Source organism: Pan troglodytes, chromosome 21 (assembly GCF_028858775.2).
Source record: "Pan troglodytes isolate AG18354 chromosome 21, NHGRI_mPanTro3-v2.0_pri, whole genome shotgun sequence".
Lineage (NCBI taxonomy): Eukaryota > Metazoa > Chordata > Mammalia > Primates > Hominidae > Pan > Pan troglodytes.
The window spans coordinates 54254206-54269462 of record NC_072419.2 but is presented as its reverse complement, the minus strand read 5'-3'; the positions used below and the strand labels follow the sequence as shown (position 1 = coordinate 54269462).

The following is a 15257-nucleotide window of genomic DNA, read 5'->3' as shown; positions in this document are numbered from 1 at the left end:
GAGGCCGCTGAAAACGGCATTTATCAGTGATGTGGGCGTGTCATTCAGTCCCATTTTCAAGGGTTTATTTTTGTGGTTTTGTTGCCTGCTTAAAGTGATTTGCTGGTGCTGTTCTTTTAGTCCTCTCCCTCCCTGCCTGGAAGGTGATGTAGATGTGTTTGCACTCCCAGCAGGAGACACAACCCTTGGCAAAAGAAACTCTCAGCATAGGATAAGCAGTTCCAAGCTCTGGCTCTGAAAGTCATGCAGGCTGTAGCATGAATCCCATGGCAGAGCACCAGAGAAGAATGTGCCTGCAGCTTTTGCAGCCCTGAGGCTTCCTCCTCCTCCAGAGAGGGGGATAGTTCCCGCACTCCCACTCTCCCATCTTGTAAGTCGCAGAGTCAGAAGCTGATCCTAACTCTGGCGGTGGACTGGGGGTGAGTCTGCATGGAGTCTGTGCCATTTGTAGGGGGGCCGTGAGAGAGCACACTTCCATGTAGACTCTTCACCCTGGACTTCACCTGGGAGTCTCACATTCTGGCCACTTACGCTGCACTCGCATATTTCAGAATGCTTCCTCCAAATTCTTCTGATTATTGTCTTAATACTGCCCATGTCAACATATTATTGAAACAGATTATTGCAAAGGTATCACTTCAGGAGAATGTGCTTAGGGGTAACAGCTACATCCCAGCTTTTCTTCCCCTGCCCCCAGCTCTATTTCCCATCACTACCATGTTATAGCCCTCAGGGGGACTTGGTTAAATATCCAAGGATCTCACCGCTGATAAATCCTAAAACATTGCTTAGAGACATATTATATAGAAGCCAAGAGGACAACTGTCTTATTCTCCGAGGGCTGCAGGCAATCTTCTCCTTGTCCCATAACAGATTTCTAGTTAATAGATAACATTGCCAATAGTCAGAAAATAGGTGGCCCCTCTGGGACAGGTCCACAGCCCTTTCCTGGCTTGGCTGCATTCATCAAGCTGAGTTTTGTCTCTCAGCGGTGTCACATCCAAGTTAGTGTCTCTGCTTGCTGCTTCCTCAGTTATCTCCTTGAAACAAATTTCTTTAAATTGACTCTGCAGAATACCATTCCAGAACTTGCCATCATGTCTAATGAATATAAATTTCTGTAACAATTTTCAAAATTGGCCACCAGCATCATGGGTTCTCAGCATCCACATTATAAATTTCAGAGGCTTCCAGACCTGCATATCTCGTCACTGAATAGATCCGAGCTTAAAATCAGAAGAACTGAATCATCATGCACTCTGAGGCTTCAAGAAACATTTAATCCGGGTAACCAACACACAGTAATAAAAACACTTTTATCATCACTTTATGATATTAACTTGTAAGGATGCTCAATTAAAAACCTATTGATTGATCAAACATTTAGCCCTTTGAAAAGTATTTTTTAACAATTGCTTTGTGCAAAACACTGTTAGGTGTGACGAAGTGTCCACAGAACCATAATACAATTCAATTAAATGAGGCAAATAATGATGAGTTCCTGCCATGCATGAAGAATTCTGCTAGATTGCGTGATCCAGAAGTGAGCAAAATGCAGATCTTATCGCTGTCAAGATGACAGAGTAAAGTGATGTATCCACTAAATCAGTAACTCTAATTTAATAACTTTGTGCTAAATAGGAGATGAGTTCACACCGGACACAGGCAAAGGCTGGCAAACGCCTTCATTTCCTACAAGTTACATGCTGCATGGGGCACATGGGTGCTCAAGGAGACAGTGGGCCTGGGTAGCCTACGAGAATCGTGGCTATGAGCACTGACCCTAGACTCAGACCCTGCAGGTGGAAGCCATCTCTGCTCCTACTCGCCATGAAAGTGCTTAGGACATTAGAATGCTCTGGCCTCAGTTTCTGAATCTCTAAAAACTAGACACTGATACCTAATTTATTATGGATGAGACAGTGCCCGTAGAGAGCTCCTGTGAGGCGTGCCTGGGCCCAGAGGTGGAGCGGATGGCTGTTACTATTGGAGGGTTACAGCAGGCTTTGGTTCCCACTGGATCCACTGAGAGCTCTGTCCTTCACCGCAGCCAGCAAGACTGTCTTCAGTACACAAGCACCATCCTGCCTCAGGAACATGACGTTGCATCCGGACATGGTACCAAACTGTGTGCCTCCCAGTCTAGCAGAGGCTTCAAAGCCATCAAGCCCAAACCCCGCCATGCTCCTTGTGCACTGAGCCATCCCTACACGGTGTGGGAGACAACTTAGTGTGGGGCCACCGTATGGGTTAACCTGGCTGTTCTCTGGCTGGCTACAGTCTGCCAAAGTAATAAGCAGCAGTGAGAAGTTAAGTAAACATCACAATGTAATTAAGTTGCTATGGCAGTAAATCTTAGTGACTCAGGTTCAGAAAAGGAGTGGCTCTCAACCAGGGGCAGTTTTTCCCTCCAGGGACACTTGCTAATGTCTGGACACAGTTTTGGTTGTCACGACTAGGTAAAGGTGTAACTGGCATTTACTGAGTAGAGGCCAGAGATGCTGTAAGCATCCTACAATGTGCAGGACAGTCCCACAACAGAGACTGCCCAGCCCAAAATGTCAATAATGCTGAGGTTCAGAAACCTCGACACAGCAGCAGCAATGGCTGGTGCTTGTTGGAGGAGGAGGGTGGCTTAACTAGAGTCTTGAAGGACCATGAAAGTTAGAAGAGCAGGCAGGAGAGGGGAGCCTTCCAGGAGGGGTTCCAGCACAAGCAAGGATGGGAGGGAAGACTGTCTGAGGGGCAGTGAGCAGGCTGGCTCAGCTGGAGGGGCGTCTGTGCAGGTGATGTGTGGAGGGCATGTGGGGTTTGCTCTCCAGGCCTAAGCAAATCCTTGGGCTTCTGCTGAGAAACTCCCCATCCCTGTCCTTGTGGTGAGGAGGGACTTTCAGTCAAATGACAACACTGTCCCCGAGTCCAGGGGGTAACATGTGGCCAAGACAGGACCATCCTGTCCTCCTGTGGGGACCTGAATGGTGGACAGTGACACATGAGTGGATTCACCATGATAGCCACACAGAGGACCCAGGAGCTGCCCTGATGTCCTCAAGCCCCGTGAATCTGGCTCTTCATATTTAATTTTCCTACAGACTTACCCCATTTCTTCCCATAAATGTCTTCAAAAAATTAAATCAAGGAATCCAGAGTCGGTTTCCATTGCTTGCACTCAAAGTTGGATGGGGGTCTGTGGCTTGGGTCTTCCTCTACCTTCCTGCCACATATCTTCTAGTGCCTGGACCCTGACTGTGGGGACAGTGGAGTCTGCCGAGCAGATACACACTCCACTGAATTATGGGACTGTGGTGTGTTGTGCACTGATGTCTGCAAGACACACACACACACACACACACACACACACACACAGAGGAGAGAGGACACATAGGGACAGCCAGGTTCACAGCAGACACTGAGCAACCACTTTCCTTTCTTCCTTGGTAACAGAGACACACTTTTGTTCACCCCTCCAGTAGAAAACAATGTGCTGAAGGAAGGCGGCCCTGCCTCAGCCCTAAGCAGAGCAACGTGATTGGTCAGTGGTTCAAGGCCAATCACAGTAATCCTCTCCCCTTTGCTTGTGATTGGTTTGCGAGTAGGCCTGTCATCCAGTTCTATTAATAGCTAATGGGACCTAAGAGACATCTACTAGAGCCTTCTGGGAAAGCTTTCCCAAGCCACACAGGAGAAAAATCTCCCAGCTCTCCTTCCCTTCCTCTGTTCTGGACACAGGCTGGTGATGCTGGAGCCACAACAGCCACCGGAAACCCCAAGGCGAAGACCACAGAATCCCAGAGATGCAGACAGAGACTTCCTAGAGCTACAGAGTAAGCCAAATTGGAGTTGCCTTTTCTGGACGTCTTGTTAAGTGAGTAAAAAAAAAAATGCCTTTGTAATTTAAGCCTGTGCTTCTAGAACTTTAATATTCAATAGCCTTTTCAACAAATAGTATCAGAAAAAAAATTGGGCATACATAGACAAAAAATTAATCACACCCTAACTGTCACACATGATACAAAAATTAACTCAAAAATGGATTTTGGACTCATAATGTAACATGTAAAACTATAAAACTTTTTAAAAAAATACTTAGGAGAAAATCTTCAGGACCCAGGGCTAGAAGAAGAGTTCTTAGACTTGACACAGAAAACACAATGCGCAAAAGGAAAAATGGATCAACTGGACCTCAATAAAATTTAAAACTTTTGCTCTGCGAAAGGCCTTGTGAAGAGGATGAAAAGACAAGCTATGTACTAGGAGAAAATATTTTCAAACCACTTCTCCTACAAAGGATTTAATACCTAGAATAATATAAAGAATTATTAAAACTCAACAGTAAAAAAAAAATCCATTTAGGAAATGAGCAAAAGACATGAACAGCTAGCTATTTCACCAGTGGTGATATATGAATGGCAAGTAAGTACACAAAAAGATGTTCAACATCATTATCCATAAGGAAAATGCAAATTAAAATCACTAAATACCCACATGAAAGTGGCTAAAATAAAAAATAGTGATAACAGTAAATGATGGCAAAGGTATAGAAAAATTGGATTGCTCGTACAATACATTGCTGATACACAGATGCTCTGGAAAACAGCTCATCAGTTTCTTCCAAAAATTAGACATGCACTTACCACATAACCCAGCATTTGCACTCTTGGGCATTTGTCCCAGAGAAATGAAAACTTGTATTCAGATAAAAATTTATATACGAATAATCATAGCAACTTTGCTGATAATAGTGAAAAACTGGAAAACAACCCAAATGTCCTTCGATGAATGAGTTAAACAAACTGGTGCATCTCTACTATGAAATACTATTCAGCCATGAAAAGGACCAAGCTATTAATACCTGTGATGGCATGGATGAATCGCCTGGGAATTAAGCTCAGTGAAAAAAAAAACAATCTCAAAAGGTTATGCACTATATGATCTCACTTAGATTTTTTTTTTTTTTTTTTGAGGCCGAGACTTGCTCTATAGCCCAGGTTGGAGTGCAGTGGTGCAATCTCGGCTCACTGCAACCTCCACCTCCCGGGTTAAGGCGATTCTCCTGCCTCAGCCTCCCAAGTAGCTGGGATCACAGGCACCCGCCATCACACCTGGCTAATATTTGTATTTTTAGTAGAGACGGGGTTTCGCCATGTTGGCCAGGGCGGTCTTGAACTCCTGACCTCAAGCGATCCGCCCACCTCGGCCTCCCAAAGTGCTGGGATTACAGGCGTGAGCCACTGCACCCAGCCACTACAGCATTCTTTAAATGACAAAATTATCAAAATGGAGAGTGGAATAGTGGTTTCCAAGCATTAGGAGTAGAGGAAGGAAGGAAGAAGAAGAGTATAGCTATATAGGAAAACAACCTTTTGTGTGGCAAGAGTGACACCATCTTGAAGCAAAACCGCCATGATGACCGGTGTTTGACTCTTGCATACTAAGTTGCTCTCATAGTGTAGATAACCTCTCATAAAGGGAATTGAACAATGAGAACACTTGGACACAGGGTGGGGAACATCACACACCGGGGCCTGTCATGGGGTGGGGGGAGGGGGGAGGGATAGCATTAGGAGATATACCTAATGTAAATGATGAGTTAACAGGTGCAGCCCACCAACATGGCACATGTATACATATGTAACAAACCTGCACGTTGTGCACATGAACCTAGAACTTAAAGTATAATAAAAAGAAAAAGAAACAATGCCTATAGCATAGATAACCCCTCATAAATATGTTTATCTAACCTCCTTAGCGGTCACAAGTGTCACAATCTGAGGTGTGAGTAGTTGCACGTATTTTACAAAAACAGAAGCTTCCTATCTAAAGGATATTTTCTGGAGAGTGGGTGTAGGGATCCACAGTCTGGCAGCCACCTGAGATATCGCTTTAGTAGGTCCCTACTAAATGTTTCTTTCATAGAAGCTGGATTTGTCAGCTTCTTTCTTCAGCCTCTCAGCTTGCTGGGCCTTTGGGGAAAGGTTTACATAGACCTGCTCTTCATGGAACAAGCTATAAAAGGACAGCGTGAGGAATGCTTAGGAAGGAACTGTTTTCAATCTTAATGGTGGTGGTCACATGAATCTAAACATACAATAAACTTTCAAAGAACTAAATACACACTAATTAGTGCATATAAAACTGGTGAAACCTGGGTCAGATAGATGGATTGTATCAGAGTCAATATTTTGGTTGTGAAACTTTACTATAATTAGGAAGATGGTATTATTGGGGGGAAATGAGTGAAGTGCATGTGAGATTTTTCATATTTCTTACAATCACGTGTGAATCTAAAATTATTTAGCCAAATTGCACTAAATTTTTTGTGGCTCCATGAATTAATGTGGGGAACCCATTTCCTGAACTGCACGAAGGCAGTTAAATAATATATATTACATATCAGAAATCAATTCCTTTTGGTATTGTGATTTTTTTTTCAAACAGGAAAACGTAGCGGGGGTGTTGGGGAAGCTTTGGAATTAATATATAATTAGATATTTAGCCAGGTAGAAAGCTTAAGCAAAATAAACTTGACTCTAAGTAATTAAAAAGTTTAATATGCCTATGAATCACCTGGGTAATCTTGTTAAAAAAAGAAAAGCAGATTCTGATTCAGTAAGTGTTGGGTATTACCTGAGATTCTGCATTTCTAATGAACTGATATTGCTGGTTCATAGAACTCATTTTAGGTTGCAAGAAAATAAGCCACTTTTAGCTGCATATTCTGTTAGTTGCCACCAAAAGCATCCTAACTCTTTTGACCATTTGCATATTAGCCCCGCCCACTGGAGGAGCCCAGAGTCTTATCTTCCCACCAATCAGATTCACCCTCCACCTGTGGGAGGAACCAAGAGACAAGCGGTGGGGAGAAGGCCGTCCTTTTTCCAAAAGGCAACAGTGCTTCCTTGTGTTGTGAGCCTGGGTGAGAGAGAGAGACCGAGGAGGATGGAGGTACAGCCAGATGGCAGGGACAGATGCTGATTTGGGGATGTTCTGGGTCTCCAGGTGCCTCTTTATGGTCTGTTTATGAAACCCAGATGCGCTTTCAGTGAGAAGCAATTCTGCCATGTTTATTTTTTGCCGGGGAAAGAAGCCACAAAACCCAAATATTTATATCCATTGTGCAATCTTCTCCAGTTTCCAGGCACATCTTCCTTTTCTATATCTTGGAGAGCATTTCAAGCCTCCTGGAATTTTTCTTCAAGGAGGGGCCTCAGGGCCACTGCTACAGTGTGACTCATTGAGCCGCCAGGAGGCCTGGGCTTCCTTCCTGGAATCAGGGATCCCATGTGGGCCTCTCAGACCCGTCTCTACTGTGAAGTTGAGAGCTTCAAGTAGGTCTTCTAGGGAGGTCAAGAGGCAGAGGGAATATTGGAAATGGCTCTGCCACTAGCATGCTCTGTGTCCTTGGGCGAATGATCTGGCCTCTCTGAAAACCAGTTTCTTCCCCTGCGAATGGTAGGAGTTGCATCAGGTGATTTCTTAGGATCCTACCTGCTCTAAGTGTTTCTTGGTCTCTAAATTCTCATAAACAGGACTTAGCTTAGGTTAGTGCTCTCCATCTTGGCTGCATATTTGAGTCACCTGAGGGACACTAAAGATACTAAACCCAGATGTTCTGATCTGATAGATCTGGGGTCCGATGTGGGCGTCAGAAATCTTTAAAACTTCCCAGGTGTCACTAACATACAGCCAGGGTTGAAAGCCACCGGGCTACGCCTGATTTCACAGAAGAGGAAACTGGGCTCACATCTCTGGTCAGCAGGTCAGCCACCTGTGGAATCCAGTGACTCCTGCTTGCAGGTGTGGGACCTCACAGCCACCCTCTGCATTCCAGCACATCCCTAGGACCTGGGGGACATTGCACCTTTCCATTCTTCAGTAATCTTCTCCTCCATCTCTTTCCCTCTCCGCCCCGCCCCTCGCTCCGATGAGCTAAATCTTTCTCAAGTAGCTTCTGCCTCTGTCCTGTGAAAGTCCCTGCCAGGAGGAGTCGCCACCCCTGTTTACCTCCATGAACTAGAAGGAAGGAGGGAAATACAGGCAGAGACATGCAGAACTCAGGGTCTCCCATGTTACTCTGCCTCCCACCCAAAGCACCTTGCTCCAGGTTTGTCACAGGACAAGGGGAAGCTGCTGTGAGGACACTGAGGGTGACGGAAAAGTTGAAAAAGAAGGAGGAGAGAAATAGCACATCTGTATTTAGACATTATCCCTGGATGCTTCTTTGCATGTTAGGAAAGGCTCACTACAATCTAGTCATGTTTAGCCCTTTAGGAGCCCTGGGATAGTGAGTCCAGAGCCAGCACTGGGGGCTTTTCTCCCAGCCCCTTTTCAAAGTCTTGTTGACCTTTGAGCATCTCCTGCCCCAGGAGAGCGCTGCAGCTGCTGCAGACAGCATGAGATGCTTCTCTCTGTGGGCTCAGCTTCACCCTTCTGTGCTCCTGAGGATGGAGGACAGAAAGTGGTTCTTCCTTCCTGGCAAGCATTTCCAGTCTCTGAAGACTCTCTGGGGAAAGAACACCAAGAGGGAGAGGCTTCCTAAGTCCCTTCACTGGGGGCTTATCCATGACCGACGTTCCTGGGGAGACATACATTTCATCAGTCACTTTCCATCTCACTCCACTCTCCCTCCTCCTCTCTGCAAGCTTACACTGCAGCCCGATGGAATTACACACAGTGCCTTGCATAGGCCAAGGTTCTTCCACCTCTAGTCATGCTGTTTCCTGTCCTGGAACCCCCTTCCCAACTCGATCCTGCTGAGCAGCCTGGGATCTGTGTACGGGACGCCCCTCAGAGTCACCCAAACACAGGGGAAGCTGGGGTGTTTATTCCCCGCCCCTCAGTCACAGGTGCAGGCCTGCTCCTGGGGCACTCACCCCCAGCATCTCCAATGCCAGGCAGCTCAGAGAGCCACTTTCCTGTCCAAGGAACCCTTAGAGAACATTCCCAGGAGGAGCGAATGTCCACCTTGTGTGGCATCGTCCTGGGGCGCTCCTTCTGGGGGGACCCCAGTCCCTCATGCCCTTCCACCCAGAATCCTCCTGTCTCCTGGGTGAAAACTGGAGCCCGGGTTCTAGCTCTGCTGTGTCTCTCAGACTCTGGTGAGTGTCAGAATCTTCTGGAGGCCTTGTTAAAACTCCGATGGCCAGGCCCACCCTAAGGTTCCAATTCAGGAGGACTCAGCAGAGCCTGAGAGCTGGCTTTCCCAGCAGGGCCCCGGGGTGCTGATGCTCCTCCCCCTAGGACCACCCCTGAGAGCCCTGGCTCTCCACTGGGGCCTGCTCACCTGGAGACAGTGACCACAGGCCACAGGTCACCCCTCACTGCTTCACTCCACGCCCTCTCCTGTGACCTCATCTCCTCCCACCTCCCCCTGGGTCACATGGCTCCAGCCACACCTGCCCCCCTGCTGTTCCTCACCCAGGATCACCAAGGTCTCTCCTGCCCCGGGGCCTGTGCACCTGCTGTGCCTCTGCTTGGGGTGCTCTTCCCAGGGCTCACCCACCTCCTCAGAGAGGCCTCTTGACCCCTGACACGGCCTTGCCCTTCACCGCTATCGTCCTTTAGAACAGCCCCCACCTCCCGCACATCATGCAGTTGCCGGTTCAATGGCTACTGCTTGTCCTCCAGACTCGAAAGTAACCTCGCAGTGGGCGGTGGGCAGGGGGCGTTGTTTTGTTCCCTGCCCTGTCCCAGCACCCAGAGCAGTGCCTGGCAGGGGTGGGTACTCAGTACACACCTGTTAGCAAGTGACTCTGATGCAGGGACCGTTCTCTCTGATCTCTAAATCCAACTTTCTTATGTTGTAGTAACAATGTTGAATGTTGTTCCATACATCATCCATTTTCTTTTTTGACTTTCAGATCATAGTGCCTTAGAGAACAACTGGGCAAAAAATGGACTTTCAGACAAGGCAGGTGCTCAGGTCCAGCCCCCACCCTGTGGCCCTTCAGGGACTGCACTCATTTATTTTTCTCTTTCTGGCTGTCCACGAGCCAACAGCTCTCTCCTGGCTTTAATTTTCATCCATTTAAGTTGAAAAAAAATCAAACAAATGAAATGCACTTAAGAGAAAGCCTTGAGGAGTTAGTGGGCCACCTGAAGTGAACGGACTCCTTTCAAGGCGCTATCAATTGTTGTTATCAATTATTTATTGGGCCATGTTTGTTCCTGGTGCCACCAAGACAGAGAGGAGACAGGGTCCCTGCCCTGAGGCATCCCAAAGAAGAAGGGAGCATTTGTGAAATGAAAAAATGTCCCAGATGATAAGACAGTTACACGTCACACCTCAAGGCTTCTCTATGCTTTTATTATATTTTTACTCTTAAGGATGTTCATTTATTTTCTGATTTTAAAAAGTAATTGAAAAGTTTATAAAATATTCCTAGAAAATAGAGAAAAAATAAAATCTAACTCCAGTGTTTTTAATGCACATATAAAATCTACTTGGTTTATAAAATTAGGATTTATTCTAAATGTTTAATTTAGTTAGTTTGGAAGTTTTGTTAATTTACTCATCAGATTCTGCCTTGAGTTTTCTTCACATTATACCATGTTCATTTCTTTAGGCCATCAAGCAGCCTTCAAAAACATAAATTTCATTAGTTACAATGTATTTCATATAGATATACGATAACTGCCTTCACCAATCTTCTATTTCTGGACAATACAATTTTTATTTTTTTTTCTTGTTTTGCTTTTGGTTATTATAATCAATATTGCTGTGAATATGCTTAGTTTAGAAAGCCTTGACTTGCTGTTATTATAATTTCAGTTTATAATCAGGAAGAGGGAAAGCCTAAATCTAAGGTTGAAACTAAATCTTAAAGCTACTGACACAGCCTCTCTGAGCTTTGCTGTCCTCTTCTGTCCTATGGTAAGAATGATACTGAGGTCCTAGGGAGCTGTGAAGCATATGCTGTGAGACAACACAGCTGAGCAGCCCAGCCAGAGCCCCCTGGGGAAGCCGTCAGAGGTCAGCCGCTCCCGTCTGCTTCCCTCTTGACTCCTAATAGGCTGGGACAGAACTTTGCCCTCCCTTCTTCCTGTCCCAAAGATGCACAATGATAATGATGCTGATGGTTATTTAGTAAGAAACTTCCCAACAGGAACAGTTGTCAGGAGGGGGCACAGTTGGATTCTCTCCAGCAAAGATGTCAGGGTGGACAGAAATGTCAGCGTGATCCAAAGAGGACACAAACACTCCTGCTATTTTGTTGTCACCATAGAAAGGCCAGCTCTAGGTTTGACGAATGTTTAGTGAAAGAAAGTTTGCAAAAGTCAAAAAGAAACTGACATAATGATAGCCAAACAGGCTTTCTCTGCATTAGAAGAACTCAATAGGTCCTTGCACGTCTGATTAGAGAAAAACAAAACAAACAAGCAAAAGCTCCTCTGATGCACAGAGTTAGTGCTCCACTGAACTAGACCAGAAGAGCTTGTCCTTCCCCTTGGAAACAGGGGCCAACATGATGCAGTGGGCAAGGACCCATCATCTGACATGAAGATGCCCCAGGGGCAATGGAAAGCATGGTGTGTCCGGAGAAGATGGCCCTGACGGCAGGTGCATTCGGGTGCTAGTGAGTGCTGCAGCATGTTGGGTCTCTAGTTTTGTATCAGTCAGCTACTCTCACAGTCACACTGTGTAACAAACCACCCCCAAACTCAGTTACAAACAATAGTATTCATTTCTCATTCTCATGTCCACAGGTCTGATGGGGTTCATCACATCTGAGCCAGGACTGGCTTTTCTTGGCTGCAAGCTGAAAGCTGGGTCCAGGTCTGCTGTACTGAGGGTCTCCTATCTTCCTTGGACAGGGACAACCAGAGGCCTATTTATCTCATGATGGAAGGCAGGAGAACAACGAGGCAAGAGCAGCTGTGCTAGCACATGCCACCTCTTTGCCCACGTCACACCTGCTGATGTCCCATTGGCCAATGCAAGTCACACAACCAAAGCCAACATCAACAGGACAAGGAAACAGACTCCGCCTCTAGATGCACAAACTACAGAGTCACGGACAGAGGACACGGATCCAGGGAAGGAAGATGGAGAATGAGAACAATGACCCTCAATAACACAACCTCCCACAGGTTTCCAAATCCCCAACCCAGGCATATATCCAAGGAAATGGAATCATGGGTTCAGGTTTTAGAGCAAGCAATTTCTGCTCTCCCTGCCTAGTTTCCACACCCTTAACACAGGGGCAATGATGTCACATCAAATCATATCATACAAGTTTGTGATGATGTTTCAACAACTAAACACCAGAAAAATGCTTAGGGCAGGGCCGGGTAGGAGGGGCAGAAGCCAATAGTAACTTAACATCACTGCTAACCCACAAAGTTCTGGGAATTTCTTTGAATGTCTAATTAGAGAACCATGTCCCCAACAATTAACATTTCTTTTGCTTTTTTTTGAATCTGAGAAAATACTAATTGTCACAGGGTAGAATATTTATCTGACGAGCATATAGAAGTTAAGGGCTCCTTGAAATCACAGTGCTGGGTTTGGGTCTCATTCCTCCTCCTACCTGCCTCTCTGAGCCTCAGTTTCTCATCTGTAGAATGGGTACAATCCCAACCTCATGTGTTTGTGGCAGTCAGGGTTAATTGGGCTAATGATTCTAAAGTGCTCTGCGCAGGCCTGGCAGGTACTGAGCAACCTTGGACCATAGAGAGAGCACTGACTTGGGAGTCAGGAGCTGGGACCTCAGGTCCTATTCCCCGGGGATCTAGGAGAAGTCCCTTGGCTTCCCTGAGCCTCATCTGCCCCACATGCTAGTGAGGTGGCTGGACCAGTCAGGTCAAGGACGTCCCTGCAGCTAACTTCCCCTTACTCCCTGTTCAACAAAGGGCAGGTGCTGGGCCTGGCCAGGCTCCCACAAAGCCTAGGCGTGTCCATGCTCAGCTCACGGCGGGTGTGGGGGATGCGTTTCTGCCCTCAAAGGACTGAGCTCCAGTTTCTTTCTTCACCGAGTCCTTTACTCTCTGCCTGCGGGTGGTTATTTAAGACATCTCCCGCCTGCAGGGGCCTCTTAGAGAACAAACAGATCATTCCTTCAGCTGCAGTGCAGGCTTTACTGGGCTTGTTCCTGCGTCAAGTGGACAGACCCTTCCTAAACGGAGTCGCCCCACACCCAGAGAGGGGCAGCCAGGAGCCTCTGAGGCTCTGCCCAGCCTGTCCTGAATGTGCTCCCTGCCCTGAGTGGAGCGCTCACAGCTCCCCGCATCAAGGTTTCTGTCTCCCCAAAGATCTTCCTCATAAAAACCCTTCTTCTCCCAGATCTCACAAACCGACATTATAAAAAACACAAACACACTATAAACACCATGTAAATTGATCACATACAAATAATATCCAAAAAGAAGAACTTGTATAACCATTTTAAACTATAAAACATGTCTGTTGGGATTTGTGGGGGATCATGGATCACAGCTTCCCCCTGCTCCTGGTTCAGCACTGTGAGAAATGGAAGCGAGGTTCACCTGGGGACGGGAAAGAGTCAGCTGCCACTCATGAGGCTGGGGGGCAGGGGAAGCCCTTCATCCGTGGACACAAACAGGCGTCCTAACATGACTTCCATGAGCAGAAGTGGGCAGACAGGGCTGAAAAGCTGACCTTACAAGGCTGAGGACCTGCCTTGAGCTCTGCCTGACTGCAGAGAAGGAAAGTTCTCTTCTTGCAACCTCAAATCTTCCAGATAAGAACCAAACGAAATCCGGCCTTTGCGTTCTCTCCACCAGCTCCCGGCTCACCCACCCAGCAGCTCAGCACCTGCGAAATCCGTCTCCTGATGCACACTTGCTAACCGGGTGGGTGTGAGCACAACAATGGGAAACAGCAGAAGTCCCCGGAGTGCAGACTCAGGAGTGAACCTGCCTGAAGAGTGGCGTCTAACGCACACGCTGTGGTCAGCTCCACCCCACTCTGGGTCCCGGGAGTAGGAACAAGTGCGTATTTTGCTTGCAGGGCAGGTGTTTCATCCACATTATTGCAGGAACAGATGAATTTAATTAAAAGAACACCACAGTGGGCACCTCTTCCAGGGATGCCTCCCTCTAAGAACATGACACTGAGATGATCAAGGTTCTAAAAGGGCGATCGAATTACTCTCCGAAAATGAAACTGCTCAGACAGAATGACAAATTAATAACAACCAAGACAATGCCCAGATTTCATCTCAGCTCACAGCCCCTCCTGTGTGCTATGTGATCAGGTTCTTGGGGGTGGCTCCAGATGCAGGGAAGAGTCAGGATTTATCCACAAGGGTGAGCTGACTGTCAGCCTGAGGGTCTCCTACAGTGGAGCTTGCCAAGGTCCGTGGCTCCCAGGGGACCCGTTCCAGGGCTAACAGATGAAGCATGGAAATGCTGTGTGGAGTGAGCTGAGCAGCCATTCTCAGGAGAAAACAGACAAATCCTCCTGCACCCTGGCTCACCAGCTTCGTGGCCTGTTTTATGTCATCTTTGCTGAGCTCCACCGGGTCACCCCTCCTGCTGGCTTTGTGATACTGACATTTCAGGCACTGGCACAGATACATTGGCCTTCCTGGCTGGGATTTCACGGACGGAGTGAGCAGTGCTGGCTTGGAGGAGCCGTGGCGGCACAGGGCCTGTGCTCTCAGCTGATCAGCGCCTGTCCTGACCCCAAAGGGCCCTCGCAGCACTGTTTGAAATTGCTCTTGCCATGTTTGGAACCGATTCCTCAGTACGTTTCAGACTCATTGTTGTGACTTTGGTTTCAATCCAGGGACACACCGTGGCCAATGGAGTGTCTCAACAGCATCTATGATCGCTGTTTCCCAGAGACAGCACTCAGATACCGATGCTGAAAGAGAAACAGCAGCCTGTCCCCAGGTGGCAGGAAATAGTCCATTTTAACGGCAATTTCATAAGTGGCAGATGATTTTTATTGTAATTTTCTGGTGAGCTGATTAAGTGGAGGCAGAGTCAGTTCTGAGGCGTCAATGTCTTTAACAACTCGGGGAGACCGAGGCCATGCTCAGCAGGAACACTGAGTCCATGGAAAACAGGCCCTGGGCCCGCTGATGTGCATAATTCCACATTTGCCCCCCATGTAACCAGAATGGTAAATTACAGGTGTCAGATAATCACGCTCTGGAGTGGCTACTTGAGGATGCGATCGACCAATTTAAGCTCCGTCTGACACATGATCAATAGCCCGTGATGCTGCATGGAATTGCAGGCACAGCGTCCAAACCTGCAGAGCAGTGGCTCCCAGCTGTGGCAACTTTGCC

The 15257-nt window shown here is 47.1% G+C and overlaps 2 long non-coding RNA genes across 2 annotated transcripts; one reads left to right on the top strand and one right to left on the bottom strand.

Moving 5' to 3' along the window:
- Window positions 1–2357: 2357 nt before the first annotated feature.
- LOC101058763 (uncharacterized) lies at window positions 2358–12396 on the top strand. Its single transcript, XR_676284.4, has 3 exons — window positions 2358–2459; window positions 3730–3865; window positions 11707–12396. It is a non-coding gene; the product is annotated as an uncharacterized LOC101058763 (long non-coding RNA).
- Window positions 8172–9276, bottom strand: LOC134809142 (uncharacterized). Its single transcript, XR_010154075.1, has 2 exons — window positions 8874–9276; window positions 8172–8575 (listed from the first exon to the last, which is right to left on the bottom strand). It is a non-coding gene; the product is annotated as an uncharacterized LOC134809142 (long non-coding RNA).
- Window positions 12397–15257: the final 2861 nt, after the last annotated feature.